The sequence below is a fragment of the Lepisosteus platostomus genome, chromosome 7, assembly GCF_059453375.1.
Source record: "Lepisosteus platostomus isolate fLepPlt1 chromosome 7, fLepPlt1.hap1, whole genome shotgun sequence".
Taxonomy (NCBI): Eukaryota; Metazoa; Chordata; class Actinopteri; order Semionotiformes; family Lepisosteidae; genus Lepisosteus; species Lepisosteus platostomus.
In genome coordinates, this window is record NC_142617.1 from 57,027,554 (window position 1) to 57,043,809 (window position 16,256).

The window sequence follows — 16,256 nt, forward strand, 5'->3', positions numbered from 1 at the left end:
CATCTTCCACGGTCTCCTCTATTGTTATTGTTGTATTGCTGTAATTATAATTGTGTCCTGTCTTGTGAAATTTTCTTATTTATTGTTGTAGTCTTCTTATTTATTGTTATTGTCATCCTGTAAAGCGCTTTGAGAAGCCACCTTTAAAGGCGCTATATAAAATAACGTTTATTATTATTATTATTATATAATAAGGAATGTTCAGTATAATCTGGAAAAAGTAAAAGGAGTCCTGGTTACGTTTCCCATGAACATATAATCCACTCCGGGACAGCATAGGATCGGACACTGCACCACTGCAAGACCAGAAAAAGAGAGGGGCAGACAACGCAATTAAATCCCGACTACGGTTTCCAGATATTAAAGAGGAAAGATTAGCACTACTTGACACGTGGCCCTGCTTCAAAAATGTGCATTCCATCTGAAGAAAAAAATGTACAGGTATTCCATCTCAGACATTTATAACCAGAGATTAAGGTATTAAATCCTTTCCTAAACAGCCTCCCTCATAAATAAATTCCTAGAATGCTAGTAAACATGTTTGGTTTGTAATGAACCTTCAATCTGTAAATTAGCAAAGTATTGTCTACCCTTTTAATCTTTATGAACTTGCATTTAATTCTGTAGCCTTTTTCATGTCGGGGGTTGGGGGTGGGGGGGAGGCTGAGAGGATTAGAGGATATTGAAATAAAACAAAATTACTGTCTTTTGCCCCATAATCAAAGGCATAAACCTTGAGTGAACTACGCCAAAGGTTTAATAATAATAATAATAACAATAATGAGTTTTTAGTCTCAAAAAGTGAGCAGACTATCAATTTGCTCACTCTCAAATTGGTAAAATGTTCTCTCAAAAATGTGGTGTGATTAAGTAAATGGAAACTACAGGGTTTGTACATGTAATTAAAGCACAAGTGCATGTTTTTGAACTGTTCATTACTTCTTGCAGCAAATTTAAGACTCATGTTATTTCTCATAAAATATCCCTAGCCACTTTCAGCAGCGCTTTCATTGGCACAAGCGTCACTTGTAGACTTACAACATTATAAACGCAGGCAAAATTCAGGTCCGTAAGGAAAACCGCAATGTAAACAGATGCAATTGAAACTGGACTGAATCATTTGTCATTGCGAAAGACACATTGACAATGTGTCTTTCCTGGGATTCCCAATAAAGAAGTTAAGTTGTTAAAGCCAGATCGGAATCACTTCATTTTTTTATATTTTGAGGAGTAAAGGAAACAAAGACCATTCTTTAAAAACGAATTCATACTGTACATCTGAAAATCATCAGGGAGAATTACTTATGCATAAAATGTAATTGATCTTCCAAAAAGGGCAATGGATTAGATTAAGGTACTGTAGTTAGAAAATTAATTTGAAAAGACTTTCAGCAACAAGTAACTTGCAGTGCAGTTGGGGGTTGAGTCTGAGTAATACTTCCAAGATATTGCCTGCTTCCCACATGAAAGTCCTTTTCTGCGAAGGCTAGTTGATGAAAGCATATACTTGATTGTTGCCAACAAAAATTAGATTTTATTTTTTTTTCTTCTGCACCAAAGTGAAATAAATTATAGCGGCACGTCTATCTCTGCTTTAAAACTTTCTTCCCAATGCTTTTTTCTTTCCCAATCACACAAAAACTGGCTGCTAATGATTTGCAGATGTCTTTTGCTAAAGGCTTGTTCAGCCACAAAGCAAGAAAGAACCTTGCTACTTAAGACTTAAGAATTCTAATTATTTTTGAAATGGAAAAACACAGTGTCGCAGAACATATAAATAAAAAAGGAAGACGATTTGATTATCTCAACTTGGATATCTCTTTTTTACCTGAAGGTCAGTGAATAACAACATAACCAACTGTCCTTTATCCACAAAAAATCCTTTTATAAAAAAAACACAACTTACTGTGATTGGACTTTTTTTCTCTCCAGGCATTTTTTCATTAAGAATAATATTTAAGCAATTCAATAATTATTTTATTTCCCAGCTCAAAATTGGAATTTGGAAGCCACAGCGATTCTCTTGCATTCAAATCACAGTCAATTAGTAACAACATAAGCTGTTGGAGGATGAACAGAGTTTTTAAAAGTATGTTAATGAAAGGACAGAGGACTGGAATTCATTCAGAATACCAAGAAAAATATAGACTCACAAGACAATGGGTTTACTTTTCATCTTTTTTTTTTGTTTTATTCCTACAATCTGATATGAGACACATTTCACAGAATGTGAGAGAATGATTTTGAGTCTATATCTCTTCGGCTTCTAGCTACTATTTAGATGTAGGATTTTTCCTAACAGAACAGAAGCTGAGCAATAATCATCCCAACGCTGTACCAGTGGTTTAATGCTGGCGAGTGTGCTGAACAATGTAATGTAAGCTAACCCCCGGGTTCAACAGAGATTGTAACATGTTTGGGCAGTTTTCTCCTTTCTCCTCAGAGCTACAGTGGTTAGGAGCATTACATATTTCTGGAACTGTGGGATGGAGAACTACATTCTTTCTGGGTTTTCTCCTGTCTAATATATCTTCATCTAAGACATTTGTTAATATATCAGCTCTCCAAGGAACAGCAGTGCATAAATAACCAGACGTTTTTTTTTTACCAACAATCCAAGGCCTGACATAAGAGACAAGTAAGACACTGCTTAAAATAACAGAAGAAGGACACTCTTTCTTTTAAGGCCAGCTGAAATAACCAAGATAGAATTACGTATTGTACATGCATCAGCACAGAGTTTATAAAGCACTAAAAGTGGCACTCAGTGTTTTTTTCTTTGAAAAGCAAAAGATAATAGAATATTTGTTTCTTTATTTGAATTCAGTTGTAATCATTTCTTCCCCTCCATAAAAATCCTCCTAGACAGTAAATGGCCCTTTAGGGAGAGGATTGAAGTGACATGGAGACTAGGTAGTCCGAGGAAGGAGCTGGACTTTGTTTATAGCTAGTTATTAAACTAGTGCATGTCATCTGTATAACTGATACAGGAAGCATCATCGCCGTTACTGCTGTAGGTGAGAATATCAAATAGGAGACTGCTTGAGCCAACAGGCAGGAGAGGCATCTATTTTCCCTGAGGTCTCTGTACTTGAAACTTCATCCACCTTTTGTTAAAAGGCAGCCTCATCTCAAAATTCTTTGTTTCATTCAAAATGTATCTTTTTTCAGAGCAATGGTATTAGTTGTATCATCATAAGCAGCTATTCTTCAAAAAGCTCTTGGTGCTTTAAGAGCTCTAAAAACAAATATAGGGTACAAGAGTAATGATTTACTGGGTGAGGCTACTCGAAGCAAATCCTTTGGCCAAAATGATTTTTAAAAGCTCTAGACCATAATGGAAAATTCTGCTTCTCTTTCTTGTTTTTAAAGTAGGTGTGGATTTCAGCCAAATTTGACGATTGCCTCCAGGCCTTAGCAGAATAGCTCATTGTGATAAATCCATTACCTGGCGAGTAATATCTGCATTATAGACAACAAAGTGCAACTGTGCCCTGAGGGCAGAAGGGACAAGCTGAAAGAAAAAACGGGTGAATGAAAGCACTTCCATTTCTGGGAGTTTAGGGTTAACAAGCTGAGCTTGTACACAAGTGATGGTATTATCAGACCAACTATAAACACGGCATTTGCAGTTTGGGCTTGTAGAGTTCCCTCCCACCATAAACAGCGTGTTATTTCACAAACGAGGCCTGTGTTTATTCCCTAAACCCATTGTTTCCAAAATACCCTAGGAATGCAGAAAGGCACTTGCTTTACGTTAACAACTGCCTCTCTGTAACTCCCTTCAGAACTTTTTTTCAGAGAGAAGAAGACCTCCAACGTGAAACTGCACATCAGCCCTTTTATCAGAAGACCGAAAACATACAGGAAATTACTACCAACCTCCCCCCGTGATATAAAGCGACTTCTATCACTCCTCCTAAAATGCATCTCAGATTTTTTCGGAACTGAAAAGTTCATTCAATATGTGAAACCTAAAAATAGATGCATCTGAAGATACATGGATGTGTCTGCTATCGAAGGTTACTAATACAAATTAAAGTCCCAGTAAGTCGAAACAGCAGTTTAGATTAATGATAGCATTATCAAAACACGTGTGCTTGTGTCACTACTATGGAGTGAAAATAATTTTAAAAGAGCAATTAAATTACAATAAATAGTTTAAGGTATTTGCTTAATGTTAATGTTTCTTTATTAGCCCTATACAATTTCTTGCATTAGGAATTTGTCTTTTTGCATACCCCAGCTTTTCTCCATGGAGACACAGACAGGGAGAGAAGCTTGGGGTCAGAGCACAGGGTCTGCCATTGTATGGCACCCCTGGAGCAGTTAGGGTAAAGGGCCTTGCTCATGGACCCAACAGAGTAGGATTCTTCTGCCAGCCACGGGATTTGAACCAGCAACCTTCCAGTCACAGGCACAGATCCTTAGCCACAGAGCCACCGCTCCACCCAGTATCGGTATCATAAAGTCTCAGTATCATAGCTTGTTGGTAGATACTAGAAAAAAAATTCAGTCTGTTGTTTCAAATGAAACCAGGGTGTGCTTTAATTATCGGAAATACATCAAAATCACTTTGCGAATGTTCTTTGCAAAATGAACAGAAATAAGAAACAAAACAAAGGCTGTAATTTTAAACAAATCAATTTGTTCCCCCCTCACACACCAGTAGAATAATTATATTAACCACACAACTTTGCTTATTATCTCAAGAACCTGGTTTTGTGGACTCTACTTTGCAGAGTAATTAAACAGCCTCACTTCCAATTGATTTTTACAGAATGTGAAAGCAATAAAATTAGTTCTGGCCTAACCAATGTTAAAGGTTAAACTCTGCTCATTGTGAAGGTAGAGACAGCTGCACAGATGGTTTTCTAACATGTACATAACAGCAAGCAACAACAATCAATAATCAGGACACACTGAAGAAATATCCATCCATTACCCAGAGGTGCTCCAGGCAGGCCTAAGGAAGGTTGTATTCATCCAGAGGGGAACCCACCAGGCACAGGGCTCAGTGTAGGAGGCCAGTCCACACAGGGCTATTTTACAGACAGTGATTAACTACTCAGCATTGGATTCTGGCAGGAAAGGTAAGAGGAAAAGAGAACACCTGTATTAAACCTACGCTAGCATGGAGACATCATACAAACTTCCTTCATAATGGAGCTGTTGTCTGAGACTTTACCTGCCTCTCCTCACTTTCAGGATACTACAAGGACACAGAGAAAACTTTTTTAACTCTGCTATTCAGATTTAGAGAAATAGAAGATTCCTTGTAGCCATAAATACACATTGTAGGTTTCTGAAAAGGTCCACAAGTAAAAATCGCTTTCAAGTACAGGCTTGAAGTCTCAGGCTTGTTGAGGGAAGGGGATCCTAACTATGCCAGCAGCCATATCATCACCCTGCAACTCACAATTGGCAGCCCACTGAAGATCATCAGGTGTGAGCCTAGCCAGTACCTGGATGGGAGACCTCCTGAGAAAAACTAAGGTTGCTGCTGGAAGCTGGTTAGTGGGGCCAGCAGGGGGTGCTCACCCTGTGGTCTGTCTGTGATGGGGACACTATGCTGTAAAAAAGGTGCTGTCCTTCAGATGAGATGTAAAACTGAGGTCCTGCCTCTGTGGTCATTAAAAATCCCAGAGAGTTTCTCGAAAAGAGTAGAGGTGTAACCCCGGCGTCCTGGTCAAATTTCCCATTGGCCCTTACCAATCATGGCCTCCTAATAATCCCCATCTCTGAACTGGCTTCATTAATAATAATAATAATATTAATTGCTTACAGTTATATACCACTTTTCTGGAGACTCCACTCAAAGTGCTTTACAGGTATTAGGGACTCCCCTCCACCACCACCAATGTGCAGCATCCACCTGGATGCATTCATTACTTGTCTTCAAACAGACAATCATACCCAGATGAAGCTGACCCAATGTGCTGCTCATTCAGTAGAAAATGAGAAAATTTATTCATTGACAATCTGATTCCCTTTTTGGGAATCACATGCCTCCTAACAACAATGAATACTTTCCTTCAAATGTTAAAACCAATAAAAACAAAATCAGGTGACTTGAAAAGCAGGCTACCTTTCCTGAAATAAACAACAGGTTTCTACTTTGATTGTCTGCATTATCATGTGTGTATGCAAATAATCCACTAGTATTCTTTCCTTGATGTAATTTCCTGTTGGGAGTGACATCACTTTCTTTGTTCTCCCTGACTTGATAAGACAAACTATCAGTTTTATTGTGTTTTCCTCTTTTTTTTCCCTTCTAGCAAAAGAAACAGCCATGCTCTGAACACAGTAAAACAGTTTTCCTTGTGTTCCTATCTTTTGGCTTTACAGAAGAGGTTTAAATCAGGAAGTAGGGAAATCTTTAAGTAGTAAGGAGTAGAGCACTTGAAGAAAAATTGGCCAAATTCACAAAACATGTACTGTGTAAGCCAGTCTGGGCAAGGTTTTATACATGACAATTATTCTCATTTACACCAGAATATTCTAAAGTGTTTTTTATTAAAATATTAACTTGCAAAAAATAGAGGAAAGACAATAGTTTAGAAGGCACCTTTTATTTCAAACCAACTGTCAAAATTACTCCCTGAAATGAGCTCCACAGCCTTTCACATCCTTCCAACCTAAAGCATAAGAAGCTTATTATTGTGCAAGATGTTCATGTTCTGAGATTTGACAGCACCTAGGTGCCTTTAATGCTTTGTTGTAATGGCTGCATTCTTTAAAGCAAGCCCTTCTGCTGTCATTGTAATTTAGTCTCCTTTCATCTTCTCACTAAAAAACCTCCAGATTCCTATCTGGGCATTTCTAAATGAGGCTGTTTGTTTTACTCTAAATGTTTGCCACCTACTTTGTAATTTTCTCCTGGAAACTAATCTCCTGCAACCAAAGCAGTTATTTTAGCTGGCATCCATGTCACTATTGTTATATCTGTTTTATCAGGTGTTGAAATTGGCACCGATGGAACTGTTCGTTGTGGGCTGGGGGACTTGAACTTTGGGATTTAATAAAACCTCAAGCAGGAGAGACGTGTGATTGCATACCCATCACGCAGTTGCCTTTTCTTTCCTCACAAACATGAACAATTAGTTGGAAATTTACAAAAAAAAACACAACACGTCCAAAGTTATCTTATTTACACTAACAAGGTTTAGGATATCTTTATGTACTTTTTCAAATGTGCTTTGGTTTCTTTCTTATAGCAATAAAATTATCATTGCCTTAATCATATGTCATCATGTTATCTGTAAGGGCTTTTTAAAGAAAAAAAGGTACCTTTTAATGCAAAACAATACTTCAACATCTGACAACTATGTCTCCCAAGTAAAGGGTGGGTATAACGGAAATGAACTAGTGGATGGAAGAGAGGAATTCATACTCTGTAAGAATACTCTGAGCATGCACTCTGGCTTGGCAAACGCAGCAGTGAGAAAACAGCTGTGCATCATAGGGTACCAATCGCGCAGTGAGGGTGGCGCTGATGAACAGTGCAGAGTCTATTCTGCTCAGACCACGCAAAGGATAATCTGAGCTCACTTCAGGGGGAATGGATCATGCAATCCAAATGTACTTCCCAACAGATGAAAAGCAAACATACAGAAAATAAGGACACCCCTGCAAAAAAAATCTGAGTGTACAAAGACCAATTAACCAAGCTTATTTACATACAGTCAAAGAACATTTATCTGTACCTCTCTGCTTCGCTAGAGGTAATTTTTATAGAACTTTTCATCAAGCAGTAGAAACGTAATGCTTTTTTTTTTCAATTCCTTTAGCTGCAACCACTGCATGTGCCTCCTGGTTAGATTCTATTACAGGTTTCTAACTATTCCCATATTGCAGCCATCACTGTTATTCTTATAGCAATAGCATGCAGTTAACCTAAAATCAAAGCCTGTAATTTGTGGCTGATGGTGCACTTTGAGGTCAGTTCAATCTGTGTGCTACAGGCCTATTTGTTCCTTCAGCGAGGTCTTGATTAGCCAAATTACATCCATGAGCTACTGCGCTAACCACAGCTTCGGGTGAAAGTTTGCTAGTTTGCCTTTCTGGCCAATAGGGTGGCCCACAAGTAAAAATAATAAAAAAATAAACAGATAGATTCCAGTCTATTAGCATATGTGTAAATCTGAAAATGGGTATTCTAGGACTTGTTTGAGGAATGCTGTTTTTTAGCAGTGTGTTTTATTTATAGCAATTATTTCCTTCTTTCATGAAGGTTAAGTGTTACTCAGCTATAAGTACATACTTCTCAGCTATAAGTATATACTTTTCTTGTTCCTTAAGTAGTATTGATACATTTTAAGAGAAGGATGCCAGGCTGTGTATCCTATAGTTGCCATAGAAGCACAATTTAGCTGGGTAGCTGCGTCAGCATGCGTAGGCTGCAAAGGAACAAGTAAAAGGTTTATTCCATGCTGAAAAAAAGAAGAAAGAAAACACAACGTTTCGGCCGTGGAGCCTTCTTCAGGTGTGAGCTCACATGAGTTTCAGCATGGAATAAACCTATTACTTGTTCCATATAAGTACAATGTAAAACAATATTGAAAAAGTAGTCCACAAAATGCACTTAACCTTTAGAAGTTAGTATTTCAGATAGGTGTCTACAGCTCTGAATGATAGTAAATCAATGGGCTTTGTGATTCCAGTGTGTATTTGCCTGTGGGTCATCTTTAGATATGATATGTAATATTACAAGGGAATGGTGCATGATCACAATTATCTGTTTCTCCACTGCACTTGTGGTGTTCACTAGTTGCTGAAGGCTAAGCAATTTGGAGAAAGGCTGGATACTGAAAATCACTTCTAAAGGTGTTTTTTTTCTCCTTAGGCTCTGTATTTACTTTAACTATAGCCATCACCAGCTACTCATCAGATCCCTAATACTCTAATACTAATACTCTAATACTCAATGTCCTGGGCTGACCAGATGTCATAAGGTCCTTTAAACCCCTTACTTTCTACTCAAACATTTATGAGATAGAAACATAGTTCAGTTTGAGGCTGACTAGGGGAGAATTAATGTAATAGGCCATTTAAAAAACTCTTCCAGCAGCCTTCCTAGACAAGGGTAATACCCACTGACTGGAAAATTGCTATTGTAGCACCCATCCAGAAAAATGGTGACAAAACCAAACCAAGTAATTATAGAACAATAACTCGTATGTCTATTACATAAAAGGTTATGGAAAACATATTTATATCAAATAACAAAAGCAAAACTAGAGGATCAACTGTATGGAAATTAGATTCTAAAGGATAGTCAACACACATTTAGAAGAGGTAACTAATTTCTTTGAGGTTTTGACCGTGATATCAATAATAAATTCAAACAGAATATACAGTATGATTTGACATACAGTATTTCAAGTTTAGATTTCCAAAAGCCTCATGAAACAATTCTCAAATTACAGGTAGTAGGCACTCAAGGCACTGCATTACTGCACTGCACTGTATTACTTATGCATTTTTATTTGTTCTATTTCTCTTTTCTGTATCTCCGTCATTTTTTATCACTGTCATTTTGAGTGTACCAGAGAGCATTCCTGACATTCTGAAGGGCTGGTTTGGAAATAAAGTTGGCTTTGCTTTGCTTTGACTTTGTAGCTGGATTAAGAATTGGTTAACAGAAAACAAAGAGTTATCCTCAAATGGGATGGATGTTTAGTCTATGATGATGTAATTAGTGGAGTACCCCAGAGATCTGTATTAGGACCAAAACTCTTTCTGATTAATATCAGAATCTTGAATCTGTTCTAGTTCTGTATGTGAGGTGTACAGCCTCTTCTCTTTATATATGTTCTGTAAACTGTTTGAAATTCAGTGGTAATTTAATCTTCTAGGTCCTTAAAAACGTCAGTTGTCAAGGAATGTCTTTCTTTATATTTGGACCAAGTGGATTATTATATTATAAATTTAAGCTTCCATATTTTTAACAGTAAAGTTGTCAGAAGCAGAGAATGGGCAAATGTTACAAAACAGCCAGGAGGGTGAAGAAGGACATTATTTGCTCTCTGTAGACTCCCTAACTGTTATCGTCTGCCCATGCTTATTTTCTGACCACTCTCTTTGCATCTTGAAGTATAGCCTATTAAAGTACAAGAGGTAGGGAATGATTAAACCAGAGGGTGCACCTGTTTTTTCAGTTAACCAACTATTTCATCTAATCTGAGGTCTTAAGCTTAATAGATCTAATCAGGGTTCAATAGTATTAGGAAAGGGGCTTAGAAAATGTCTTTGGGTGACATGAAGCCCAGATGCACAGTATTCGGTGAACACAAGGAGAAGAGTGAACCATGCAGTATCCCAACCGTAAAATACAGATTGAAACACAAAACTCCAGAACTGTTGGAGAAGGATCTCCTGCAGGTTCCCCTTTGAAACCAGAAGGCAAACAATTGCTGTTTCTAGCCAGGGAAGAATGCAGGTTCCATTCAAGGGACACCCCTGGATTTATTGTTGAAGTCTCAGAGTGCTGATCTAGGCTTTTAACATCATAATGAAGGATTCTCCTTAATGGATTATCTGGAGATGGGATTAACGTCTTCAAGACTTCGAGGAATTACTGACCAAAAATACACAGCGATCACCTTCTTAACTCTTTATCTCGCTTTAAGAAGCCCCTGCTGGAAATCACATTCCTGTCAATGGAATCAAACCTTTTTTCTTCATATCAGCTGGGTTTAGGGGGAGAGCTGACTAAGTCAGTTAGGGCACTGTTTTGATTCGTTTTATTCTGTTTCTGTGAAGCATGATCAGATTTTTTTTCTCCATTTTCCATTTTTATTTTCCAGGATTTTCGCGTCAATGACATAAGTATATAGCTCAAAATGCTGGCCACTCTCTGCCTGAAAATAGCTGGCTTTCATGTGTAAGAGTGTTTATTTATCCATGATAAAGTGACATTCCACAAATCATTTCCCTTGGTGTCCTGCTGATAGTCAATTGTACTGCTGGGCAGGAAGAGTATCCAGAGACTTAAAGGACATGCCCTGGGGTCAAAGATATAGAGACAATATTATAAACATCACATAAATAAAAAATCATTTACCTATTTTCAATGATTTTATTTTTCTTGGTATGCTTTTGTTCATTGAACATATAACAATAATACAACAACTTTCATAATAATAATCATTAAATTTCTACTCAAGTTTTTCCCTTTCAGAGAAAGTTATGTGACAGGACAGCAGGTGCCAATTTACTATCAGGGCACTGGATGCTAACTTCAGCTCTGTCCTTAATAAGGTCAATCAAGCAGAGCTGCCCAGTCCTGTCAGGATCTGTATGGATTATCATTTGGAAGAATATCATTAAACTGAATGCAGGAAAATCTGAAATCTGCACCAAATTTTGCATTGTTTCCAACATACAAAAGTTATGTTACCCAATTAAAAATGTTTTCACAAATACTACTGTTATTAATGTTACTGGAACTATGACTGTAATTTGCTTACTAATTATTCCTGCTGATTTTAATTAATACTTACTATATTTCTATTTGCTAGATGGGCTGAATGTCCTTTTCTCATTCTTGAGTATTGACATTCTTATCTCCTTAGACCAAAGCAATAGCAACAGTTGTAGTAGTAGTAGTGGTAGTCTTAGCTCATTGAAGATATGTTAGCAATATTTAATACAGATGACCAGAGTCAGTATAAACTTAAATATCCTTTGAGACTGAAGGTGTGATTTACTGCCCACTCATTATGTGAGACTTACAGCTCCTCAAAATCGATGTTTAAAAGAGGATTGGCTTAAAATAATAAGTTTTGCAGGACTTTTATCTCATCTAATTTTAGCATCTTATCGTTAGGTTCACTCTTTGGGACAGGCACTTTTGTGAAGAGAAACCCCCAGCAGCCCTTCAGAAGGAATTAGAGGAGAGACAAAGGAGGAACATTTTTAAGCCCCGTTTTGTTCAGAGTGAAACCGCTTGACACGTCGGTGGAGAGGTGTTTCCTTTGGATTCATTAGTCCCCCTCCTCAATCCCTGAGCCCCTTTCAGTTTCTCTCACTGTTTTTGTGTGTTTGCTACCATGGAGGACGTGTTAGCCCTGCCAGTGTTTGTAATTAGCTCCCACTGCTGGAATGGAGCGCGTTGACTTGGGTGTTGAGGGGAGGAGTGGGCCTGCTCTCTCACAGCAGGCTGGGAACAGAAATAGACTCGGAGCTTTGTAGCGCTCCTAGGACAGGGACAAGACCAGAGAGGAGGAGAAAATAGCATAGAAAAGCCTCTGGGAAGCATTTCCAACAGCTCACAACTAAAGCAGAAAATGACCAAACAGAGTTCTTGCCAACTAAAAGCAAGTAAAAAGACTGTCGCCTCTCTAATGGATACTAGCTGGAAATACTTTTGGAGTGGAAACAAAAAAAATAGGTATCATACAGAGAATTCACAGAAAACTTTTTCTGAAGTATCTGCAGTATTTGGGCAGTTTTTTTTTTTGTTCTCGTTAAACCTAACGACTAGAATAAAATCTGTACAATACATTGATTTAAATAGAAAGAAATGCTCTAATGGGCTCTTGGTGTGCAAGTCCTTCACAGCATAATGGAAAACTTTAAAAAATGTATTTGGATGTGACAACAGTTTTAGGAATCTTCTAAACAGCAATATGGCCAAGCAAAGACATGATATAATTTTATTTACCTTTCTGACCCTTAACTAACCACTTCTAATCAGGTCCACATAATTAGTCTTGTAGGCTACAAACAAAAAAAGACATTTTGAGTGAACGAGCTAAAAATGCAAACAAGTAAGTTACAGTCCAAACACACATATCCGGACAATTTAATCTACACTTCCGTGTATTTAAGCAGTGGCAGTGAGACTGGCTCTGTCTCCTGGAGTGTTGTAATTGAAATTGTGATGAACTAATTAATACATATACACAGAATTAATTACAGCTGCAGCTCCTAGTTCATTCTATATTATGAAAAAATCTATACGTGTGCTGTACTATTGGTATGGAGAGGTTAATATCATATTATTATGCCTTTACATCTCCTGTTTCAATTTTACGTTCCTCAAAAAGTGTTCACTTCTAGTATTCCCACCATCCTATCCAAGTTTAAACTTTCCAGTAATGCTGTATCACACTGCTGATACTAGCTGTCAAAAACAGAAAAACTCTCCCAAGGTCAGATATAATGTTCACTGATATTTATTTCAGGTAAAGAAGCAATGTGAGCCTAGCAAATCATCTTGCATTATATGTGACCTAAGTGAATGATTTATGTCAGTGTAATAAGCAGGAGAGACTAAAATAATAATTAATGGAAATAACTGAAGAGCAATGAAAACACAGATGCAAGTGTTCGAGAGAAGAAAGGATAACCCTGTTATTTACTCTGTGTTGCTAATTGTTTGAAAAGGAAGGGCTTTTATTAGCTCTCAAAGTATCCCTTTGTCTTATTTTACAGCAAGTGCCAGCACTGAAACACTGGTAGATTAAGGCTGTTCTCAATTTACCTCATTAAAACGCAACAGGGAATACTAAACAAGTCATTACAATTGTTCCTTCCATTTTTTTTTCTGAAGTGTCAAAATGCTGCATTGGTTCTGGTGATTTTTTTGGTCGCTTTAATTGGCATACCAACACCTGACATACAATACAGTACAGTCTGAAGTCCTGGATGAGGTTTTTTAGAGGTATTCAATGAATTTCCATCTTTAGAGACTAGGCCTTCCAGGTCAGAGTTCGCCTCTCCCTGGGAAAGCAGTGGGCGTCATTCCCAAACTCTTTAAAGATCTGTCCTCTGTTTCACAAGCCATGAATTCTCCGGCCCTGCTGCTGGAGCAATCCTTTATTCTGTCAAGGTTTCTTGTTCTGCTAGGGCCTGGAAGCATGGCATTTCACAACAGCTTGTTTTAATTTGGTGAGGGAGAAGCCAGGAATATGTTTCAAGTCTCTTACTCCTCCAGATGTGCCTAGATCAAGGAAGTTGACTAAGCGCTTTGTGTCCTTTAAGACACTAATGTGATTATGTCACATATTTTCAGCTGATTCCCATTGCTATTTGTCTTTGTGTGGGGTCTCCAACTCAATGGTCTCTATCAGGGCAGAAAGCAGGGAGATTTTTCTCCTAGTGAAGTCTGGTTCCTAGCCAACCTGTGTAAACTTAGGGTGGTTGGGGGCAGCGGATGAAATACAGAAGCCTGCCTTTAAAGATGATATCTCCAAACACCTGCCCTTTGACTTTAAATACTTTATATCCGTGTGGCCCGAGTGATAGCAGGCAATATCTGCTAGAATTCACACACATTCCCATCCCAGCTAACACATAAGGCAGCTATCATGTTTAATTCCAGCGCAGACAATAGAGAGCAGAGTTGCTGTTCAGAGTCTGGCCCTCACACAGTTCAAATACAACGGAAGGGTCTTGGCAAGGGAAAAAACGATACGGGGACACAACTCGAAAGCTGTTAGGTGTAACTTGGGACGAAATGAATTACAAAGTTGCTTTTTGTGCAGGGTAAAGTGCAGGGTTCTTTCTCAAGAAAGCATGATGGAACCCTGCCGCGCACAGTGAGAGCATCAGGGTGGGTTGGGATGTGTACGGGTTCAGATATTTACTTGTGTCAGAAATCTTACACATGTCCACATGTTTGGATTATGTTTATATATTGACCGCACACATTTTTAAAGAGAAACAACTGAGGATTCAGTTAAAATGTTATGAGGAGGTCAAGGAAAAATTCTACAGTTTGCCAGTTCCTATGAGGCAGTAAGTTTTGTGGTCGAGAGCTTTAGATCACTTCCGTTGAGAGTGCATATCAGTGTCCATACATCATTCCTACTAAACTCCCTTCCACATTGTTCTCACAGACATTAACACAAGTTCAACACTTTCGAGAGGAAAACCCTATACTGACTTCCTGTCACACATCTGCTGGAGAGCTGAAAAGTTGAGCAAGCTGACAATTAGCTACCACCCTGCAGGATGCATCAAAATACCTCCTCTTCCATTCCTAATGTTTCTTTCAGCAGTCTATTAGCTTTCTAAACTCTAACAGGCAAAGGAAAGTCATTATGTTGTAATGAAACTAACAAAGCATAATTTTTTGCTGACAGAACAAGTGAAACAGGCACTTCCCCTAAAGTGAGAAGGTACTGTACCTCCAAACCAGTCCACATTACTGCACTACAGTCAAATGGGTCATTATCAAATTATATGACTATTTTTTGCATTTGTTTCTATTTTCTTCGCTTCTGTAGTGGGAATTGGACTATAAGACATTGGTGGAACTTTATTCTTCTGTCAAGCTGACATTATAATTTCTTTACTTCCACTGTTTAAAATACAACTCTTACTAAAAACACAATTTATTTAGTCTTAGAAAATGCATGATTCTTTTGGGAGTAAATTTCAGTCGGTGGTAGATAAATGATTTGAAAATTGTACCTGCTTTGTTATTGATTTTTTTTCTTGCAGACTGAATCATCTGATCTTGAGGCCACCAGGAGCTTCAGATGTTTTGTTGAATCCCTGTCCAATGTGTTGGATGTATCTTCAATTCAGGGTTCTTCTCAATTGTTCATTCATCGGCATTCAACAACCTCAGCATCCCAACTGGATAGATCAGAGCAAGATGGCAGATGACATTTGCCACAAGACAGATAAAAACCCTGATGTTATTAATCAATCAAAAACACAATAAATGGCAGAAAATATCTGGAGGCACAGTATATGTTCAGTGGTTTAATTCTTTGAATCATATCCATTAATAGATGTCACAAGTAACGAAAGGCTATTATTTATATTCTTGAGAATGTATGTCAGAAATGGGGAGGGGTATTAACCAGCAATGAATGTAGATCATGAAAAACACAGACTTGAAGTGTCACATGCCCATTTCTGTTGTGTTACCTCATTATCTCTTTTCGTATTACAACTGATGTGTGGCCATTAACATTTGCTAAGGCATACACAAACCTTGGGGAGTTACAGTCCTTGGACTGATATCTACTGCTGGGTTGGCTCAAAACCTCTCCTGCAGTCTTTCTCAGTCTGCCTCCCAGATTGGCCACCTATTAGTTTGAGACTTGGAGATGAAGAATTGCATGGCTCTAATTACCGCAGATGTTTGAGCTGCAGAATGTCAAGCAGATATCAGAGTATGAAGCCTGTTGATAAGTATACAGGCTAATATATCATATTGGATTACATCTGGCAGGATCACATGTCTTAAGGGTTTTCTTAGAGTAGATTAACTGCAGCACTTCTTTGCAAGGCCG